This window comes from Gallinula chloropus (assembly GCF_964237585.1).
Source record: "Gallinula chloropus genome assembly, chromosome: 1".
Lineage (NCBI taxonomy): Eukaryota > Metazoa > Chordata > Aves > Gruiformes > Rallidae > Gallinula > Gallinula chloropus.
In genome coordinates this window covers 118,331,666-118,354,536 of record NC_140085.1, presented here as the reverse complement: position 1 = coordinate 118,354,536, position 22,871 = coordinate 118,331,666, and the positions used below count along the sequence as shown (strand labels likewise).

The window sequence follows — 22,871 nt, the reverse complement described above, 5'->3', positions numbered from 1 at the left end:
AGAAAAAAGATTTAGCTATCTCTGTATCATTCCCCTCAAGAATTAGTTTTAGTTGGATCAGTTTTCTCATCAGTTTAGCATCTGGCCACACCAATTCAGGAGCTGGACCTTCAGAAGAGCAAGAAGGGGTGGATGGATCCAGCCCTCTTCAGTGTGAGCTCACACTGATGTCAGGCTACAGTGATTGTGGAATTGTGCTGTTGGTAATGGTTGCTTTGGCTTTCTATGTGGAAAGAGGTTTTACAGTTCTGCTATGGAGTTGAATTACAATAAAGGCATCCTCAGCAGATGTTTGGGATGGTGCTCATAGGACTGTTATTGTACGGTTGTAATGAAAATGTTACAACTTACGGCTTCTGGCAAGGTGTAAATGGTTGCAAAATATGGCCTTACATTCTTAAAATAATGTATCCAGTAATAATTAACAAGAAAAAAAAAGAGTAATATTAACATCATCTAAGAGTCTGTAATCTTAACTGCTATTTTTACAAGAGAAATTTACAGAAATGTAATATGATAGTTAAAACTCCTCTGTACTTCTGAAAAACTTAGGCAATGGCCCCTGGAAGCAAATTGCAGAACACTGAAGTGATATTACCATGTGAATGGAAAGAATGCTGCTTTGTTGGGAAACGCATGGAGGAATTTTGTAATCATATTGCGGAACATTTGGAAGAGAACCTACAGCACCCCCTGGAAACAGCAGGTCATTTACGTCTCATCTGTCACACACCTTGCACTGCAGTTTGGAAGATTGTTCCTAGCCTAGAAAATGACACCAACTTCAGCCTACCTGCACTGCAGCCCTTCACAGCTCTTCCCAGGCCCGGAGCAGGGTGCCCCTAGAGAAGGGGCTTTTTGCTGCACACCTGATTGGCCTGGACTTTTGTATGTGATATGTCCTAGGGAGCTGCTTTGGCAGGGGGGTTGGACCTGATGATCTCTCAAGGTCCCTTCCAACCCCTACAATTCTGTGATTCTGTGGTTCTGTGATTTGTACCTGTACCTGTTACTAAAACGCCAAGAGACTGCAGATGTGAGGGCATGAGAACTTCTGCTGAGGAGTTTTAATTTTTTGTTTCCCTAAGGTTAGGGCCTCAGAAGGTGCAATTGCCTAACCCAGATTTTAGCAAACTGTTTCTGAATGGCAGAGGTCTTCGCTTTCAGAGATCCGGCCTGCTACCTAGGCTTTCTAAGTTTAAAGTAGCACTTGTATGAGTCTTTATAGAAAAATGGATACTTTTATTGTTTGCACAGTATTTGCCTTACTTGGATACATGCACCGTGGTGCTATTTTATGGTGGGCATTGCAGTTTATGTCTTTTAAATAGTATTAAGTGTGCCTAAAAGGAAAGCAGAGAAATACGATTCTGCAGAAGATTATAGGCAGTCCCAGTGGATGTCATAGCAATAATATACTCGACTTTTTAATATAGCTATTTTGGCTCCTGTGTATTCTGCTCTTTATTCTTAACACTGTAATCAAGTATAATTACAGGTGTAGACATTTTAATTAAAGGTGAATGAGTTTTAATTAAAGGTGAAAATAGTAGAATTGGACCAACATTAACAATGTCTCTGTGACCTAAGCTGAAGAGTGTCATAGTATATACCTAAGAAAATGCTTATTTTTACAAAATTTTCCTACTGAATCTATGAAGTGCCTCCCTGCCACAAGTTGTGTGTTAAGGTGCAATGCGCTCTGGCATTGTTGTAGCTGTGAGACAGTGGAAAAAATCAGTTTGCCACTGAGATACGCAAGCTTTACCTAGTGCATTATCAGTAGATAGCAATTACCAGCTCTTCTGCTAGGGTTATTTACAGATCCTGGAGTTATTGCAAGTGTAAGTACTGCTGGTGCTCTCGCTGTGGTGCCACGGGGCCGCAGACTGCACGTGGTGCTGTGTGAAATGCTGCCTCTCTCCTGCGATCCGAGCAGCGCTGGTGTTGGTGGAGAAGTTGTGAATTCGGGGCGAAAGATCCCAGAGAGCTGACAACACCCGCCCGTTTTCACGGTTACCACACCAAACCGAAATCCACAGGCGCTGGGTTACGGGCATTGCACCACCATCTGCCAGCCTGTTTGCGGAACAGCCGTCGCTGGCGTCAGTCACCAGAGGCTTCGGAGGAGTCTGTCTGCCACTGGGAGAACTGTGATGTAAGTGAAATACCTTGCGACGTTGCTGGGTTTTTTTTTCCCCCTTTCCTAACTTTACCTTATCATGCTTTGGTTTTGACTCACTATTGGGGCTTTTTTTGCTCAACCTTCCCTCTGCACAGTCTTTCCCACTATCCTTGTGAGGATTACACAACCGTTATTATGGTGCCATTCACACAAACATAAACAACATATTCACGTACCATCCGCAACCTCAAATTCAAATTTCCTTTCTCTTCACGGGCACTAAAAATCATCCTTTTGACAAAGAGGCAACTCTCATGTTTCGAGTGCATATATGCAAAGTTTTAATATACCCAGTTTAATGATAAATTAATTTAACTTGGTAGTTGGTAGAGAGGTCCAAGGGGTTTATTGCTTGCCCAAAGAAAGGTGAGAGAATATGGGATGTTTCTTTGGTCAGTTGGAAATGGTTGGCTGGGTGTTTGGTTGAGGGCTTTTTTTCACTGGGGCAGAAATCAGACATTTGCCACTGGCTGTTAGTGTAAGTCTAATGTTGAAATGTGGCCAAGACTGGCTTAAACTAAAAATGGCCACTTTTTGGTGTCCTGTTTTAAATAAAATCATTATCTATTCAGTGTCGACTGTGCTCTTTCACTCTCTCTGTATCAAGTAAGCCGAGGTGATTACCAGTTGCTGTCTTTTTTAACAGCATTAACATAAATGGTGCTGCCTATATATTTTTTTATGCTTCTTGGAGGTGTTCATCCCTAATGCAAAGTGGCTTCATATTGTTATGACGTTATGGGGAAGAAGTTTCTCTGTCACTGTTGACCTCACACCCTCAGCTGTTGCTTGTGGCCAATGAGCATTACCTTTACATCCACAAGCGTGATGTCTTGCAGATTACATTTTCTTACCATCTCCTCCTGTGTGACTGTTGAGCGAGATCATTTTAAGGCAGTTTTCCCATTGTCTTACACAGTTTTCTCTATCTGGTCTATTGTTTTCATGTTGTATGAACTTACTTCCTTTGATTTTGCCAGTAGAGCTGAAAGCAAAGAAGATACTGGCAAAGAAGAAACAACTGTGGAAATCAGAAAAAGTTTAAAACTAAACAATTTTGCACACCTCATGTGTGCAAATCTCATGTAGGTTTAGTAATGTTGACCTACAATTAAACCCAAAAACTTTAATGTATTTTTGAAGGCCATTGGTCTTTTTTCCCTTAGGTCTCTCTAGGCCTTTCAGTGATTCATGGGTTCTCATCCTTAAATCCTAGTCCTCTGTTAACTATGACTTTTTCATGTCAAAGCTGTGATAAAATTATGGCATAAATTATGTTTTTTGAGGGTATAAGCAAACAACTAATGAGAAATGAAACTATTTCTATGTAAGGGAATGTCAGAGAGCTGTGGTGCTTTACATAGGTACGGTATCCCTCACGTGCATTGTGTTGTTGAATTTGGACCAGTGGGATGTTTGAGTAAACATACTGCAGTGATGGAGTGGAATTATCACTTTTGTTTTCTGGGGTTGGTCCCAGCCCAGGCTTTTCTAGCCTTCTCCTTCCTAGATTGAAAGTTATTTCTAGTTTCCTCTTAAAATTTCAGTTTACAGATTATTTGAGCCGCAGCATATCTGAAAGGTGAGTGCCTCCTCATCTGTGTGTTATTACTGAATAGGCCGTCTAGAAATATCCACTTGCCTCTTTTGGTTCTGGATTTAGAACATCTACACTCACATAATACTTTGATATGTCTCTTCTCATTAATTGTTCTTCACGTGAAATAAGGAATGACATAAAAATCTGAGAGCGAAGTTTATAGACAGAGAATCAATCTGCAAGAAACAACATCTCTGCAAATAAGGGCTTTTATTTACTAGTGGATTAAGCCTGGAAGTACCCCATTCTCTTCTTTTGAAAACCATGAGCCTGAACATATACTATAGAATATTATTTATGATAACTTTTGGATTGTTTGCATAGTTTGCTTGCAGACTATTGCTACAAACAAATCTTCTTGTCTCTGTGTGTCACAGCTCAGAGGAATCGTAGTTCTTGCAGTGGCTTTTCTTTTTGTTATTAATGTTTTTAGTACTTTCCAATCAATCTTTACTCGCATACTGCTGTGATTGATCTGTTTATTTTTAAAATGAAGAGGTCCAGACAAACTTTAAATCCCTCAGAGTTTGATTTTGCTGCATCTGTCAGCAAGCAGAGTCTTCTGAGAAACTGGCTTGAAAGCCAAGAGAAGCCTTCCCGTTAATTGATTTCGTGTTCCATTTTTCATTTATTACAGTGGGCAGTTTTGGCTGATGGAATCCCATAGTCCATAGTATTTCACTGAATCTTTTTATACATGCTTTTTCAAGTTCAAACTATGTTCTGAATTTTATTAATTAAAAGAATGTTTCCCAACTTAGTAGGCAGGCTAGACTAGACCCAGGAGGTGGGGTAGGGCACACTGTGAAAGAGGAGAACTTTGAGGGCAGGGAAAACTGCTTACCTTTCCCACCCTCCTGCAAATATGTTCCCACAGTTATGAATGTAATTCTCTTTGAAAATCACCCATACAGCTTCCTCTGACTCTTGTGGTGCCTCCTACCGTGTCAGATTCAGTTTCCTCAAAGGTAAAGCTTCTGACTCAGGCAACAGCCCCAAAAACTTCTATTTACATATAAAGAAAATTTCAAGAATGTTCCAGCAAAACACTTGAAGAGGTGGTGCCAACAAATTAAAATGGATTTAACCCCCCCTATGGTTGCTCTGATTAGGAAGTGAATAGGTTTTCGATCACTGTCTAGCTCAATACCTTTAGTTGATTCACCTTAATATGCCTGTATGTTTTCATATACACAAGACCTTGGATTTCTCAGATCCTGTTTCAAGACCTTCAGAGGAAATAAGGGCTTGTCTCCCCGAGGGACTTATTGTGAAATACATTGGAGTATGAATTTAAAATGCAGCAGTTTGCCTGCATTAACTCCTCATGTGAATGCTCAGGTCTGCACACAGAATGCCTCGCAGCTTAGTTTAATCCACTCTACTAAGATTAGGATGATTAAAACCAGATAATACTAAATAAATGGGGTATTTTTTAAAATTATATATATATTTGTTTTAAAGCTGTTTAAATTTGAATCAACTGCACATTATCTGCAGTAGCAATATCTGCCCAAGGAGTTCCATTTGTTTCCCATTTCCCTCTCCCTGGTGTTTTAATTCAGTTCAAAGCCAGATCATTCCTTGTCACAATTCAGTGTGCAGCCTTACAGAGCTGTGCTGGCACACTGGGGAGGTTAAGGGGTTAAATTATTTGGAATGGAGAGGAACACTTTGAATTGTGACCGATGATGGGCGTGCAATTGAACTACTCCCCGTGTTACTTGAAGGAGGTGCAACATGCAGTGTACTTTCACTCTGCAGGTGTGGATTTTTGTGGAGTGAGGCAGAGGCTAATTAAGGCCTAGTTCCCCCTTGTCACATAAGTAGTGACTTGCAGAGTGCTGTGTCCATAACACCTAATTCAGTTTAATCGTTGTGCAGCCTCCCCATTTCTGCTGGAGTTACCTGCACTGCCCTCATAGCCTTCTCATGAGTAGGTAAGAGTGAAGGGAGGGGGTGAGGTAAGACTAAAGAAATAAAATAAATAAATCCATAGAAAAGCACTAATAGACACATCCCTGCCCCAGAGAACAGGTAGCATTCACTCAATTAGTCTAGACAGACTTTTCAATTTTGAGATGGTAGGTCAAAATTCAGGACCTGGTTTCTGTGGTGGATACTGCAGAATGTTCTACATTTTTGTACGGGATTTAATTGTCTCTGTGTTGGGGTGAGTTAATTAAATGCTACTGCAATATTTACTGGTGTCTCTTTGGTTTCTAAAATCACTTAATTCTATGTTTCTGTTGGTTGATTTCCTGCCAAACCTATCTTCTCTTCTCCAATGTTTTTAGGATACCTTCAATAACCCAGTGTGGTTTTATCAACATTTTGCTATTCACGCCTATGCTGCTGAGGAAGAAACTGTTGCTGATCAGAAGAAAGCAGTTTGCTGCCACTGGAATGGTAGTTCATATTTTTAAAACAAAGTCAAAAGTATTTCACTACCGTGTTTCTTATAAAATTCACTTAGTCATACATACTGCATGGGAACTTACCATTTTCTTCTATCTTAAATAGTTGCAGAAGCATTTTTATTTTATATGCATCATGATTTAAGTTGAATAATTCCTGTCATCCATTGGATTGCATGGCCTCAACTCCCAATTAGTCTGAGTTGAGAACTGCCAGTACAGAGCAGGGTTAGGCTTCCTCAGAATTCTGCCTGTGATTCATAGTTCATGGACCATTCAAAGAGACTCTTCACTTACACTCTACCACCCAGGATCAGGGATGTCTCCCTCAGTAATCTTTCATGGTGAGCTTACTCTTTGCTTTTGCTCATCTGTTCCCTTCCAATCCAGGGGAGCACACCTATTGCTATCCTAGGTTCTTTTGCATTTTTAATGCAGTCTCTATATTGCTGGCTTCCTCTTGTGTTAAAATTATTGCCATCTCTTCAAAGCTGATGCTCTGCCCTTGGCTGTGTTGTAGAAGCCACATTCCATTGACAGTCTTTCATAGCAGATGCCTTGATTGTTTGAGTAAGGGCTAAACTATGGACTGTCATTTGATGTGCATGCCATTCAGCTTCAGTCCTACAAAGCATACAGGCAGAACTCTCTAGAAGAAAAGACCTTCTGCTGAAGAATAATGAGACCATTTGCAGGATTCTGGTCCTGGAACAGATCATTCCGTGCTTGCTTTATACTTGTCAAGTTGGCTATGTCTTGTAAAACATGTCAACAACGTCCCAGTTTAATTTAAATCCTCTTAGTGGACTCCCCAGATAGGTGTCTTTTCAATTTATGGGTTAAAGTTACTTTTTGGGTCAGATATTCACTGTGATGATGACAAAATCCCACCAGGGATGCAAGCTGGAGTCATTTTGTTCCTTTTCCCTCTTGAGATTAGCTGGCAGATACACTATTTTTTGGGCTGGGGAACACTGATAGTGTGGCACCTGTAGTCCTTAGGGGAACAAAACCCACCCATCAATTTGATCACAACTTTAGAAAATACAACCCATTAGGGCAGGTGAGAGGACTCTGACTGTGTGGTCTAAATAACAGAATGGGTAAAGGGAAGTGTGAAAGATAAGGAACACAGTATGTCTTCCTATATGTTTAAGAAATGTCCTGCTGTTAGGAATGGTGAAATCATCTGTTCTCCATGTCTGTCCTCGAAAGGATGAGAAGGAACGTCCTTTGTAATGAGAGAGGTGCAAGCTATAGGCTAGGAAAGCCATTTTGATAGGGTATTTTCAAATACTGTAGCAGTTGCCTGTTGAAATTATGGAGGAAGTTTATCACTGGGGAGCTGAGACGACCTCTTTTGAGACCAAGGTAAAATTGATGTTGCCTTGGAACAGAGGAATAGGTCCTGCATTTGTTTTACAACGTCTGTTGTAATCTGTGATCTAGTCTTTCGGGGGGTGGTGCACACCTGAAAGTGAGCATGCGGAGTCACAATGTGCAGGCAGTGAAAGACAGCTGTTCATTCACACTCACTAGCTTCACAGACAAGCAGAGGCTAGCAAGGTCTCATCTCTGGGATGAAGCCGTTGACACGGAACTGGGGCAACAGATAGAAAAGTGATCAGTGTTTTCCAGGGACCCTCGGTATGCTAGCTGGTGGTCTAAGTTGGTTTGAATTTGTGGGGGCACAGAAAGAGTGGGCTGTTCTGTGAGGGAAGGCGACCTGGGAGTTAAGGGTGCCGGTTAGGGAGGCAGGGACCTCTCACAGGGCACATCTCACAGAACCTGAAGGAGAAGAACAGAGCAGGTCTGGTAGTGCTAGGCAGGGTCAGCCACAGACCAGTGATCACCAGTCAAGTCCACTGTGATAAGACAGGTCTGAGGCCAAGCCAGGGTGTCCAGGCAGCGAGGCTGAGACAGGGCCAATGAGGTGCTAGGCCTTGCACAGCATGCAGCAAGGTGTGCAAGGCCTTGCTTACCTACAGGGTGGCCAACTGCAGCTCCCCAGCTAGAGAGCACAGGGCATGCAAGTGGAGGCCCCAGGTGAGGGGTCTTGCTGCCCTTTCTCACAATTTAGCTGTTTCCACAGAAGTGTGATTGAAGCTTGATCAGCATCACCATGTTAGAGCAGACCTCTGGCAGAGTTAGAGGTGTGGGGTGGAACTGGCTGCAGAGGAGGATTGCAGAGAAAGATGGCTACAGGCCGGGCAGGGAAACCAGAAGCTGCTGGTACACTCGGGGCCCTGGCAGAGCTCACAAAGCAAAGATGGAACCAAGAAATTCAATCTGCTGTCCTGTATATTCCATTTGCAATCTGGGGTTAAACAGACTCTCAAATCTTCATGTCATGACAGAAAAATAACCAGGCCTCCTGCTTCTGATCTAGGCATAGGAACTTTTTCTACGGCCCTTCCTGATCAGAAGTACCCAAGGTGAAGTTTTGGGATTTCCTTTGTCTTTTAATAAGTCTTCTGTACCTTTGGTAAGTACATTAATCTGGAGCTCAGAACTTCTTTTCAGAAAGTCTCCTATATTCTACCCACTGGGGTGGATGTGGGTTGTTATCAAGGCATTCTTGTTCTACTTGTGAGAATGTCCTGATGAATAGTAGAAATGGAACTCACGATGCACCTACTTGGTTAAATGAACTAGACAAATCCTTTTTGTTAAATTAATTTTATGTATTTCTGAGACCTGAAGGCATCCAACCTCTTGTCAAGGTAAGATTCGCTTGATTACTCTTATCATTTGTCATCCACAAAGGACTGTGTTATCTTTCCCTATCCACCCCTTTTTCCACACCATCTACAGCGTGCCTGGATTTTACATATTCAGTTGTTCGGGGCTCAAAGGTCTAGGGTAGCAGTAGAGCATGGGACTCTTAATGCTAGAGTCATGAGTTCAAACCCAAAGCAGAGCATCAAAAAGAGGACTGCTGTTGTTTTGGAGCTGCACCAAACTGCCTCTCTTTGATAAGACACTTTTTATGGGAAAGATGGAAGAGAGGATGTCAGGTGGTGTGGGAAGCAGCCCGGGCTAACTCAGCTCACCTGGACTAACTCAGCTCACGTGGACTGGCTGCTTGAAGAGGTTTGCTCTGGCCTGGCCAGAACCAGGACACTCTTGCATTTAGTTCTCTTGATTCTTTAGAGTCTTTGGGTCCGGGCTATAATTTCACCTTTCTAAAAAGCTGTTGCCTTTGTTAGGTAGATGAGACTGACTCGTGGCTGCTTCTTATGTGATAGACTATTCCTTCACACCTACCTGAAGTTCTGTCCTGAAAGCAGTTCTTTAGCTCCATTTATGCCAATACACTAACTCCTAGGGATTTTCCCTTTATGTCAACAGCCAGAGCTTTCTACTTGTGCTGTTAAAAATTGCACTGTGGCCACAATACCTGAGCTCAAGAGGTCTGAGGACATAACTAGTTATATGCAAATGTTGGTGGGTAGCAGATTGCTTGCAGTTAACTGCTATGTGAATGCATCTGTAAAGATAGAAATATGAAGATAATAGAGAGATCAGTAAGCAGAGTTCTTGGAGATGCACAGTTGACACGTATTCACTACTCCATCTTGTTCTCCTGGTTCTGCATAGACCATGAAGATTGCTGGAGTTCTGTGGTGGAAGGGTGGGCATGAGGCTGGAAAGTATAGCAGCGTGCTCTCTGCTGATTCAAAAGGGAAATGGTTCTGAAAGTGACACGTCATCAACATGTCTTGAAGAATTTTGACTACTGACAAATAACTTGCCTTTGGTATGGATATTTGCAGGGTTAAAGGTTATGTGATGTTTGTAGTAGTACATTTTTTTCTTAGAAGGATTTTTTTGTGTGATTCTAAAAATAGAACAGTAAGACATAAGTATGTAATAGCCTTTTCTGTTTCTGTGTAAGGAGCACAGCACTCATGTGCAGCGTTTTCCTGTTTGTTTTAGATTGTTTAGGGGTATTTAAAGGAAAGCATAAGCTGTGGGATCATTTAAGAACCCACATGCATCAAAGAGCTGTAGCACGTCCTACTTGTGGAGGAATGTACTCCAGTAACAAAAAGGTTTTCGATCATGCAAAGAGGTAAGTTTCAGAAGATAGTAAGAGTTATGCTCTTATTTCTGCTTAGTTTTCTAAGAGATTTTCCTTTAAGGTGTTTTGTGATAATGTGCACATTTAATTTTGTAAATATTTCTATTTTTCCTGTAAGTCAATTGCATGAAAGCAGGATTTAATCCAGGAAGGCAGTTGTGTTGATAAAGCGTAGAAGTTCTCTGGACTTTGCTTCTTTCTTCAGCAGAAAAGCTACTCACTTGGCAGCTGGGGTGTTGCACTGCCTCTCTTCCCTTGGTGCCTATGGCACACAGTGACGTTCCACTGACACTGGGAAACTACCTGTGAGTGGGAGAGGCTTTTGATTACTGAAGAGAGAACTTCCACAAGAGCCAGGCTGGGATTATAAAAATCTATGCAAGTAATCCAAATGATCGTTTAATTACTTCCGGGTCTAAAGGTATTTTTCCTCCTCAGCTTTGCTTTTCCAGTAACTATTTTTATCACCAGAACACTCTCTACTTCAACCAACCCTGTATTAGTTGGTGTGCTTTCCTGCATGCCAAGGAGGTGGTTGGATTTTTTGTTTGTTTTGTTTTGTTTTGTTTTGGTGGGGATTTTCCCCCTTTTTTTAGGTCCTTAGATAATATTTAGGAATTGTGGCTGTTTGGGTGCTGGAAAGCAGGGGCATTCTAGGTAATAGACAGGAGAGCTCCAACTTCAAACTGTTAGTGTTTTGAACAGATTATTATTTCATATAGGAACAATCCTCTGTTCATTAAGCCTAAACTAACTTGTCTTCTGAAGAGTATTGCTAATGAAAAAGAATACTGAAACTGTCTCAATGCTGTGTGAGTTTATTCACGAAACTGGTGGCTATAGGTTATTAATTAATGAATCTTTCATAAATGATTGGTATTGCAACTAAATAATTTCTATTTAAATTCAGAGCAAATATTTGTTTGCCAGAACTGTCAGAAACATTGTGCCAATGAAAGGCTGCTGCGAGATCACATGAGTGGCCACGGTCAGGCAGAGTTTTTAAAAGGAAAACATGTTTTTCTCAAGGTCGTCACATACCAAACAGTTCTGATAAACCATGGAGTTACTGTAAGCGCTGGCATATCACCTAAGGAAATGAATGTACGGAGCCAGGGTGACTGTGTTACAGCCACTGTAGTGCTGGAAGGAAGGCGCTGCAGTGCCAGTGCCTCTGAAGCATGGAAATTCCCTTCTTCGTGCCTCCCAATCACAGAGTTTAAGGGGCTTTTCTACTTTGCAGTAGCTTCTATGCAGATGCTTATTCTTCACTTGCATCACTGTTTACTTGCTCTCATGACTAGGGGCATGGTTAAAGCTGAAGCTGTGTTTTAGCTTGGGCTGCAACTCTGCTCTCCTTGCTGTGCCTCATCAGCCACACTCAAATGGTGTAGTCCTTCGTTGACCTAACCACAATCTCCCTGAGGTCCACAAATTATTCCCACAGGTTATACTACAACAGCTATGACTTGCTGGGAAAGAATCCTACAGCATCTAAGCACCAGGAAACATGTGATATTGCTGTTGGACATACAGGAAATGCAGAAGCCGAGAGGCGGGTGGGTCTTTGCTTTGGGAATAGGAATATTTGAACCATGTTGCCAGACCTGGGTACCAATCATTTAGGTTGTATAAACATATGAGTAGCTTTGTGTGGACTTGCTCAGTCAGGGTAGGTTCTACTTTCTAGTTGCATTCTTAAGGAAATGTGATTTTTCACTGACTGTAACTCAACATGTTGGTGCTTCACAACAACGTGTTTGATTTGGTGCTTACTGTGAGCTACCAGGCCTGCTCGTGTTTGTATTTAAATGGGTCAGACGTGCATCTGAATAAAGTATCTGGATGTTTATGTTGTCCACTAGAAAACAGTGAACTAGTTGTGTTTTGTTTTGTTTACTAGATTAGTTTTATTTCTTTGTTTCAAGGTAATTTTGGATAGAAATTGGAAACAAATACAGGTTAAGATTCTTTTGCTTGTTTTCATTAGGTATTGAAGCAGTCTAATATGCTGTTGTGTTTTGGGGGTTTTCGTTTTGTTTTGTTTTAATTAAAGCTAGCACATGTTAAGATAGATTTGATATATTAAATAAAGCACATGGCTAACTGAACTGTTTGTCTCTGGTCACTCTGGCTGCACTTAAACCTTTGTGAACTGTACAGTGTGCCCAGTTGTCCTTGTCTCCTGATAATCCAGACTGTGTCCTGCTTGCATAGTCAGGGAAAATCACAAGGTGGCTGGACCTAGGAACCAGGATGATGTGAGCCTGTGTCGAGTACCAGTAAGCCACAGCCAAACAGCCGCAACGTAAACTTGGCTGAGGGAGCTGGGAGGCATTCCTGGGTCGGAGGGTTTAGGCACAACCTAAATCCCTGCAGATATTAGAGCCAGTTAATTCCCTGGTTCATGATTCAGCTCTCTTTAAGAATTCTGGCAGCATGCAGGGCTGCATGTTAGTGCAGGCTGCCAGTGCAGACGTGACATTCTCAGATTCTTACCCCAGCCTGTTTCACAATAGCTTGCTGGGATAGATCAATATTGAAATTTTCTTTTAAAGAGTTTGCCTACGTAAAAGAAATTATTCTGAAATCAGATGTGATGTGAATGGAAATGCTGTAGGTATTCTGAAATCATGCCCTACATGAACATGTTTACGTGCCAGACGACTAAGTAAACTGCTGGAAACTTCCATTCCAGGAGACTGCTGATCTGCACCGATGCAGTTTTGCAGATAAAGTTATTCCAGAAGCTATTTATTTTAGGGAGGAAAACAACCCAAATAATTTCTCTCAGTTTGAGACAAACTATGAAAAAAGCCAAAGTGCCTATGCAGGGGGTGATTCCAGATTAGTTACAGTACATTGTATTTGGTTCCTTTTTCTGGGAAGACACAAGCACTTCAAGTCCCTGGTTTCCTTTGCCTGCCTGCAAAGCACTGGGCTGATTATAAGATAATGTGCTGGTCCAAAGCTCTGAATAGAATCGATTTTGTCTAAATCCAGAGCTTTATTGAGATTCTTCCTATGGCATTCATCAGGTTGCTGACTCATACACAGCGAAGCATGTATCAGCTTAAGATGTTGGGGCCCTGCCTGCCGATGAGCCAGAGGTTCTTCCCACAGCTGTCTCAGACCAAAGCTGTGCCTCAGCCATCGCAGTTCGCAGTCTGGCAGCTCAGGAAGCACCTAACATCACTGTGCCTTAAGCAAACGTATCCCAATGTGAAACGGGGAGGCGGAGAACCAACACGTGCTCTTTCTGCCACCTTTTCAAGAGTGGTAATTCCTTAAACACAAAAGTAGATTTGCCAATGCTTGTCTGTCTGTCAGAAGGCCTCCAGTCAGCATCCAGCCTTTAGAAATCCTCCCAAAGTGCCAAGGGCACGGCGATAATCATCTTTTTATATTAGGGCCCAGGGAGTGAAATATGATTCTCTACATCTTTTTTTCCCTTACCATCTTTTTTTTTTCTTTAAGTAACTTGAAACATTGTAAGGTTGGCGGCTACTTCACTACTGTCTTTATTGTATCTGCATTCCATTTTTCTCTTCTTTTTCCTCTCTATATTTTATTCCCAAATGTGTTATAATCTGTTTGATATTTTAATACATTTTTTATTATATGTCATAGCAAACAATGTCCTGGTGAAGCTGTTACACAGAACTGAAAGTACCTTTCTTTCTGTCTAGTTACCTGTGGCCTTTGTGAGACAGTGTGCACAGTCTCCTCACTGAAAGCCCACACCAGGTTCAGACGCTGTGGTCAACGTCCTTTCCGATGTCACCTCCCTGACAGTGGGTAAGAAAACCTGAGGGTCATAGCTACCTGAGCAGACTGCAGAACCAAGTTTGTGTTTTACACAGGAGTTAGTAAACAAATAAAAGGGTTTAACCAACACACACACCCCTCAAATAAGCAACTGTTCAGGGAAGAAATCTAAGAGATTCCTCTGCTGTTCATCTGCTTTCAGGTGCTGAGATGCTGCAGTTCATGAACTTCTGGTGCTAGTAGGACTGATGTGTTAAAAGGTGAGTTTTCTTGGGAAGAACATGTGTGCTACACCATGTCACAGTCTTTCAGTAATTTTTCTGCCACAGGCTTACTATCCCCTCTGCTACCCTGCACCTCATTTTTCTGTGGTGCTTTCTCTTCTGCTTTTCCCATATGATGCCACACAGCAGTGGGGGGAAAAACAAAAACCCTGTGGCACCGTGCTGTGACAGACTGAGTCATGTGTGTAAGCACTGGCAAATTATGTTTAACTTTGTCAGAGAAGGTGAGAGGTGCAGCCTTTCTATGCTGGGAAAGCATGGAACAAATATTAAGTACTTCTGTCTTCATACACCGGGCTGAGAGATGAAAAAAATCTGAATTTCTATACTAGAGAGGATGAAGTGACTGACCGATACCAAGGAGAATTTTCTCTACGTGAACGGAGGGAGAGGGAGATGCCTTGCAAAATGGTTGTGGAAAAATTACCTGGATTTGGGCATGGTGTGGATGTGTGGGAAGAAAGAGGGAATGGAAAATGAAATTGAGAGCACATCAAAGAAATGTCTGTACTATCCCCTTTTCACAGGTGGAAAAACTGAGGTAGAGAAGCTATTTACACATATTCCGCTTTCACTTGTCGTTGTCGGAGCCAAGAATTACTACCTCCCAGTCCTAAACATTAACCACAAGACTACTCCTCTGTACTATATTATATCTGTTATTTGTTTTACCTTGTTTTCAGTTTTAAGAACGCGTATGATCTGCATAAACATGTTGAAACACAATGATTCAGATGCCTACAGCCGTGATGTTGAAGGATGTGGTTTTACTTCACGGACTTTATAAACTTTGAGACAGCGTTACAAGAGAGTGCATGTGGTGAGTATATTAAATAGCAGAATAAAATATATTGCTATAAATGAGACAAGGTTCAAATTTACATGCATTTAATTTCTGGTGAATTAATGAAATGTTTGATTTTTGCATCAAATCTAATATTTATTTGCACACATTTCTAGGACTCTGGCAAGTATTATGCAAATACCTGACTCATCCTTACCTACAGATTTTGTGGGCTTACCTTAGGTGCAAGCAGTTGCATACTGACAGTCTTGAACTCTGGTCACACACACACCTTTTTTCTTTAAAAAACCCACAAACAAACATGCCAGTCCTAATCTCAATAGCAAAATATCTCAGGGATTAAAAATCCAGTGTTACCTCTCTCCTCATACTCCATCCTTAGAACTAATATGTTACCAAAAGATAAACTATAGTGTGTAAAGTGTACATCACTTTTAATCATGTGATTCAGACCACAATATTAAAATACAATTTAGTTTATTCACGCTTGTTGCCTGTTTCTTCAACTTTCTGAGTTAGGCTTACTGCTGTTTTGTAAAACTAATATACTTTAAGGAAAGCCATGTGTCACACCACTGTTGGAAACATCTGCAGTACCAATGGCCAGTGCAGAAAACCCATGTTCACTGTGGTTCCTTAATCAGGCGAGTTCTAAAACCCCCACATTTCAAATATATTAGGAAGTTATCTTCAAAAAGGTTTTCAGCTAGCTAATGTGGTTTCCACCTTCTCAACAAATGGTTAATTTTTGTCACATGTCAGTGCAATCCTTCAGCGACTCCAGCATCCTTTCTTTCCAGGAGTAATGGCATTCTGAAATACAAATGCCACGTCTGTCAGAAACGTGGCACACATTGGAGTTACACACTGACGCTGCATCTTCGAAAAGCCCATAAGCTCAGCAGTCACTCTCGCTTCAGGTATGTTACCAGTTGATTCTTGTTCAGATTGTAAAGTGGGTGTTTTTAGGTGGTGTTTAAAAGATCCAGATATTTAATTAAATGCTGTCTGAAGTTTGGTTCTGTTTTAAACATTTAAACCAATTTACTACCTGCGCTTCATATCATGACAGAAAATCTAGTGTAAAGATGGTTAAACCAAGGAAATAAAAAGGTCTTTTTGCTTTTATAGCTTTTACCACTGGGAAAAAACTTGAAACCTAGACATTGGAAGAAATTTTTTGCACCTGCAAGTTGTATCCACCAAAGAGAGTACATAAATATATCAACAGCTTCCATAGTATAAACAAGCTGTACTCTCCATTTTGGGGCAAGAATATCAGGCAAATCAAATATAATTCTGAATACTATCTCTTTCTTTCTGAATGTGATGCATGCTTGATAAAAACTACTTTTTTGAACCCTCTTGCAGATACTGATTCACATAGTGTCTTTTGTTTGAGGGCCACCTAATAAATAGCAATCGGAGTCATCTTTTAATTGCTGATGTTCTCAGTTTTGGCAAACTACGTAGATGTTATTCTCATTTCCTGCTGTAAATGCTGGTTTTGTAACTTGTATTTTCAGAATTTTCAATTTTATTCCCTTAGAAATATAGAAGATGATGGGGGTCATAGGAGTTTGAACTTGGCAGCATATAATGCTATCACAGGTTTCGGTCAGGCTCCTAGTAACAAGATGATGGTAAGTAAGGCTTCACCAAGTCACAATAGTTTTGGAAGAAAAGGAGGGGACCCTTGAAGAAGAGACACTTCAACAGTAGAGGTACTTTTCTCACAGCTTCAGCCATGGTCACAAACTCCTGGACAAAATGTTTTGGTAGAAACAGAGACTTCTCTGCCAGAGACCGTGTATTCTGAACCCCAACTGGCTGTGCAGCCCTTTAAAACCTGTTGTACTTCCGCTGAAGTTGATGAAGCAACAGCAATGAACGTGAAGGAAAAACTGGTAGAAATGGAACCAGGCTTGGGAATTCAGGTAGCCTTCTACAGAAACAGCCCTTTTGTGGATTTTTACTGCTAAAAATACGCTCTTCAGAAGAGGTTTATTTTTTTAAACAAAGTCTGTTTTGAACTTTTTTATCCTTTTCAGTCTTACATATAATACAGTGTTTTCTCAGCTTTCATGTTAAATTATTCTAATGTGCTTAGAGAACACATGCAAGATACAGACCCCATTATATGCATATAATACTTCCATTTATCGCTGTTTGGAGAAGAAACTGTATATTCATATAGCATATTCATGTCTCTGTGTGTGCATTTATTTATTTATTTAAAAATATAGCCCATGAAGAAAGTGTTGAGCCAACGCATGAGACAGTTTGAATTTGTAGGTAAAACCCTGTTTTTCATTAGCCCACAATGTTATTCATTAGAATTCAGAAAACAGCTTGTGAGATGTATATAAAAATCTTACAGTTTTGGTGGGTTGCTTAGCTCTACTTAGTAACTTTAAAATTATTTCAAGAGTTATTAGAGACTTCATTATTATAATGGGCTTTTAAGCAAGAGTGTGTTGTTGAATGAATACATTTAAATAAAAAAGGTTACGTCTACATAAAAAAGTGAGAGATGTTCCTGGAACTGACCTGAGGATTTCTATGCCTTTGGTATAACAGAAACCTTACCATTATTTGGTGGGTGCTGCAGGTACAATGACAAGAAAGCCATGAGTGGCACTGGCAGCATAGCTAAATGTACCTGGCTGTTTATTTTCACAATTAATTCCACGTAGCCGTAATTATTCTGACCTGTTACAAAACGTGCTTGGCAAAGAGATTTATTTGACTCTTGTATAAGGGTACAGGCAGAAGGACAGGGATCTTCCATCACAGTAAAACTTAATTACAATGTTTGAAACTTTTTTTAAAGCAAGAATTAAATGCTTCTTCCAGCTGTGATATATAAGATTTTATATATATATATACATATCTATATTTATATATATGATGTGCCTGTCACTGTTATTGATACACATTCTTTGGAGCCACTTCTCACGGGAGAAGGTGCTGTTCACCTGGCTCAAAAAATAACTTGCCCTGTATTAGCTGCTACAGGCCGCATCCCTTGAGGACGCAGAGGTACCTCTGGGAAGGGCTCGCTGTGCCTCTTGCAAGCAGCTCTCAGCACATGCACAGAGCCCTATTACATCACCACTGCTGACTGACCATTCATTCCTTTCTGGAGACAAACTGATACGGACAGCCCAGGACAAGCCATCGGCCTGCACGGGGGTGAGTCCCCAGCCAGCCAGAACGGAATATGGGAAACACTGTGAATAGGGAACAAAAACTAGGCCACCTGAAATGGCAGTGAGCTGGTAACTCCAAGGATTCTGGGGCACTCCTGTTTGGGAGGCATCTTCTGTAGAAAGTCTCCCCTGAACTGGTCCCTCACCATCGAACTGCCCACTGCTGCTGCCTGTGAGGACTTCCAAGACCGTGCTACGTCTGCGTGCTGGGTTGGGGGAAGGAAGGACTCCTTCCCTCTCACCCCACAGCTAGAAGAGCCAACTACATGCTCACATGAGCATTCTTTCAGCTTCCTATGTTTGCTGTCACAAAGAGGCCTGGGAGGGCAGCCCAGCCGCAGGGTCTGTGCCATTTTGCTGCAGTAGCGTTACGAATGGGAGTGGGGTTCGCTGGAGGGAGCCCTGCCTGAATTCTCTGCCCCTGCACCTGTGCCCAGGCCAGGCTGTCTGCCATGTTTAGCAAACCCTGCCAGAGAGAGAAAAGGAACTGAAGACCCCTGTCACAAAGACAAGCAGATGAAAAGTGACAGCATTAAAAATCTCCTGAGCGCTGTGCTCAGGTTTTCGCCTTGTTCGATACGCTGGGCTGTGACTTGTGGCAATTCAGCCGCTGTCTCAAGAGGAGTCACACCACCTGTGTGGCAGGGGCAGGCTGGACAGATGGGGGTAGCAGCCCGATTTTAACCTGCCTTTGTGCATGAATCGGAGACATGGCAATTTTGATACTTTATGATAGGGGTAAAACTGACTCATGTTTCTCTGGGCAATGAACAGGTACCACTACAGCCTCTGGGATTTCCCCTGCTAATTATCAAAGCCCTGCAACAAAGAACAGAGGTGTTAGTACTTCCCAGAGAAAGAGTCTTTTATGATGGAAAGTATTAGTCAAGCAGAACACAGAGGAGTCTTTTCCAGACCTAATATCCAACAATTTACTCCTTTGGGCAGATCCCCATGCCTGCCTGACGGGGAGGTTGCTGCCTTCAGTGCAAGCGGCTGTTGCAGGTACCGAGGCTGGTTTGCACAAAGCCCAGCAAGGGCTTCACATGACCGATTCAAACAAGGCATTACAGATTTGTACTCAGGCTGTGGGATCATGTTTGCAGGGCACAGCTGTGACCCACAAGTGCCAAACTGCCACAACTTTGTGTGAGCCTGGTAAATACATTTTGAAAGGCAAAAATCACCTGTGGGGACAGAATGCAACAAGATGAGAATTTACTAATATAAAACTTTTTTTTAAGGTCTTATTTTAAAATATAGTTTCCCTCACTTATGCTGCTTAATGACACTCTGGAGTTTTATTCTGCTATTGCTTAGGTACCTCTTCCACTTTATTACTCTTCACGGTGTTTGCATTCACACAAGGGCCTTGCAAAGCTCAAAAGTGATGTCTGATTTCTTGTCAGTCATCTAGTGTAGAATTTACAGTCATACATTAGTCCGTATCCAGAGGCTTTGTTAACACTCGTGCATTTACTAGGCAACAGTAGTTAGCAACAGTGCATTTCCAACTTGGTTTTTTTCAGATTTTTTTTCAAATTTTATGTTAAGATTTTGGTGTTATGTAGTATTCCAAGAGGCTGCTTGGCATGTACAAAGCAAAATAAGCTAGCTCTCCATCCAAATGCAAGCATGGCAGTAAAAAGAGGCACTTTTTTTCCCCCAGATTTTGCTACCAGGTTGTACATTTTGATGCTCATTATTTACACTAAAGTACTGGATGTAAATCTATTTAGTTTTGAAAAACACATCTGTTTTTCTGTTTAACTTCCAACTGGCTCTGAAGCCTCTGTCTCCTCAGCCGTGTGCTCTCCCAGAGCAGTGCCTACAGAGGGTGCCTGCGGGCTGCACCCTCTGACTCGCCCTGCCACCTTCTCCCACCCGCCCGTGTGACACTGGGGCTACCGTCAAGCAGGTACCGTCCTTGAATACAGGCGTTTTCCAGCGCCTCCTAGAAGAGAAAAGCTCTAGGAGAAACAAGACGGTATTTGCTGGGGTTTTGTGGGGATCCAGCTTGAAAAACAACTTCTCCCCGTGCACACCAAGTATGAGGTGGACGTGAGTCATGAGGGACTTGTTCTCGTTCTCATGGAGCCGGATCATCAGATAAGGTCAACTGGCGCAGGTCCACCGAGTCTGCAAAACCAGCGCAACGTCTGACTGCGGCTCTGGCACGGGACCCTTGCGGATTTCGGTGGGACCGGACAAGCCCTTGGCTTTGGGGAGGCAGGAGCTTGCCAGGCTGACAAAGAAACCCTTTGATAATGACCTTGGAGATGGTGCCCTGCAGCACGGCTAACAGCAGGCAAAAATGTACCTAGAAGATGATGGTGCCTGCCAGGAAGCAGAGCAAGACGGAGCTTGAGGAACTCATGCAGAACACCTTTTTTGTTCTCAGGGGTTTGAGAGCAGACATTTAAAAGCAGGCATTCTCTTCATTAATACCACAGAAACAACCGTGTTAGTCATTCACTGCTTACACAAAGGCGACTAATCTTTTTTTTTCTTTTAATTTGTATTTTTCACTTTGTACAGGCTCTCTACCATCATAAACAGAGCTGACAATGAGATATATGTAAAATTGGGGTTAATACTTCTCAGCTAAGCTCGTGAATGCAGGGCTTTTTCTTATCCTTACAGAGGAAGAATGTCAGCGAAAATAGCTCAGTAGTTTCTAAGAAAGCAGAAAAAGCACAGGAATTGTCTCTTGGAAAAAAAATTCTCTAAACTGGATCATTAAGAAGCATTATTATTTTGCACAGCCTTTAAATTTCAGCATCTGGGAGAGGAGTGATTGCCCTGATCTGTTTTTCAGCATGTAATCCCATGAAGTATAAAACATATTAAAAGCGATGTGCAAAGCCTACCTAAAGCCCTGAAACGGTAATTTTCTTACTAGATCACATCAAATGCAGATTACATTCTGTTACTCTCTACAGCAAGGAGCTTATGTGATCTCAAGCAAATTATCATGTCCCTCTGTTTTCTACCTCCAAAGAAAAGCAATCAGCTTTACAAGGAAGCCACAAGATTTTTATTTGTGCGGCTCCTCAGTTTTATTTTACAGTCATGAGCACTTCAACATGCTGGTGAAGGCCTGAGCATGGTCCCCAACCTGCCTTTTAATCCATGGCTGGTTTTTGTATGTTCAGACCAGTTTATAAAGGAACTGACTTGTGGGGTGCTGAGCAGGCAGAGCTGCCATTAACTTAACATCTGACCTAACAAAAATTCCTACGCATGCCTGACTCTGGGCATTAGGAGCAGCCCAGCTGCGCTGAGTAGTTGATTTCAGAAGGATTACCAATGGTCATTTTTGGGTTTTTTTTAAAAATTTCCTTCAGTAGAAAAGTTGGGTTAAGAATTCCTACCCTCTTCCTACCACCCATCTCCACCTCCACACTGTGCTTCACTGTTGTTTGCGAGGGTGTGCTTTAAATGAGATCAGCAAGGGACTCCAGCATCTGCTACAACGTGTAACTATGTCCCTTTCATCACCTTCTCCGGAGGTAGTTTCCTTCCAGCCTACTCGCCTCCCCTTATGTTGACATTAAGGAACGTCGGGTAAGTCAGGCCAACTTTCTGGTCTGTCTGAAAAGGGACCAAGGGCGGCTTTTTTTAGGTGAGATCATTGAGCTGATTCAATTACCGTTCAGCCGCGTGAATGCGAGTGCAACCATGGGAATGCTAGCACTGACAAAAGAGCAGCCCAGCCTCCCTCAGAGACCCTGCAGCTTTACATCAGCTTAAGCCAACTGCCCTATTGTGCTGGTTGTGTATAAAAACCTAAGCACAGCTTAAATGTTTGCGGAGTGGGCAAATAGGCAGAGTTTTGTTTTATCTGTTGAAACGCTGCAAATCAGTGCCTTTCTGTGTCAGCTTTAAAGCTGTCACTCGGATGCCATCTGCTATCTGTTCACAGAAGTAAAACATTTCAGCTCCAACATACAGGAGCAAGGTGCCCTACAACCTGTTAACTCTTCAGGTTGGTTGACTTCATAAGCGGCAAACAAAACTGAAAAGGCTAAAGCACCGGATTAAATCCTATTCTCTGAAAGGACTGAGACATACTGCAAGACAGCAAAACAGTGAGAAGTGAGTTTTCTTTGTGATGCCCCTGCGAATGTACATTTGTGGGATAGGAGTTACACGAGGCTGGTTACCTTGCCACAAAGACACATTAGGTTGGTTTCACGTGATTTGTGCTCAATAAACCTAGTACTTGCTGTTGGTTTTCAGACTGGCTAGCTATCAGCATAATTTAATTTATTTACTTACATACTTTTAGTCAGGGACCTGCCTGCTCTGGAATTCCCTTGTCACCTTCTATTTCTGCGTCTTGAGGACAAGCTTTTCTGGTGCCCACTTCCAGCCGTCCTACCCTTCCCCAAAGGAAAGCTTAGAGGCCGGGCATTCAATTCTCTAAGCAACTTAAATGTGAATTCTATTTAGCCTAGCCCTTTCAAAAGACTTAGGTAATTGAAATTCTCTCGGACCAGGTCTTTTCATCTTC

The 22,871-nt window shown here is 41.9% G+C and overlaps 1 pseudogene across 1 annotated transcript; it reads left to right on the top strand.

Annotated features, from left to right (window-relative positions):
* Nucleotides 1-555: 555 nt before the first annotated feature.
* On the top strand, nucleotides 556-20,657 carry LOC311205050 (histone H4 transcription factor-like; annotated as a pseudogene). The gene is made up of 8 exons: nucleotides 556-706; nucleotides 10,142-10,294; nucleotides 11,197-11,274; nucleotides 13,976-14,084; nucleotides 15,022-15,158; nucleotides 15,906-16,063; nucleotides 16,693-16,786; nucleotides 20,484-20,657. The product of its transcript is annotated as a histone H4 transcription factor-like (transcript).
* The last annotated feature ends 2,214 nt before the right edge of the window (nucleotides 20,658-22,871 follow it).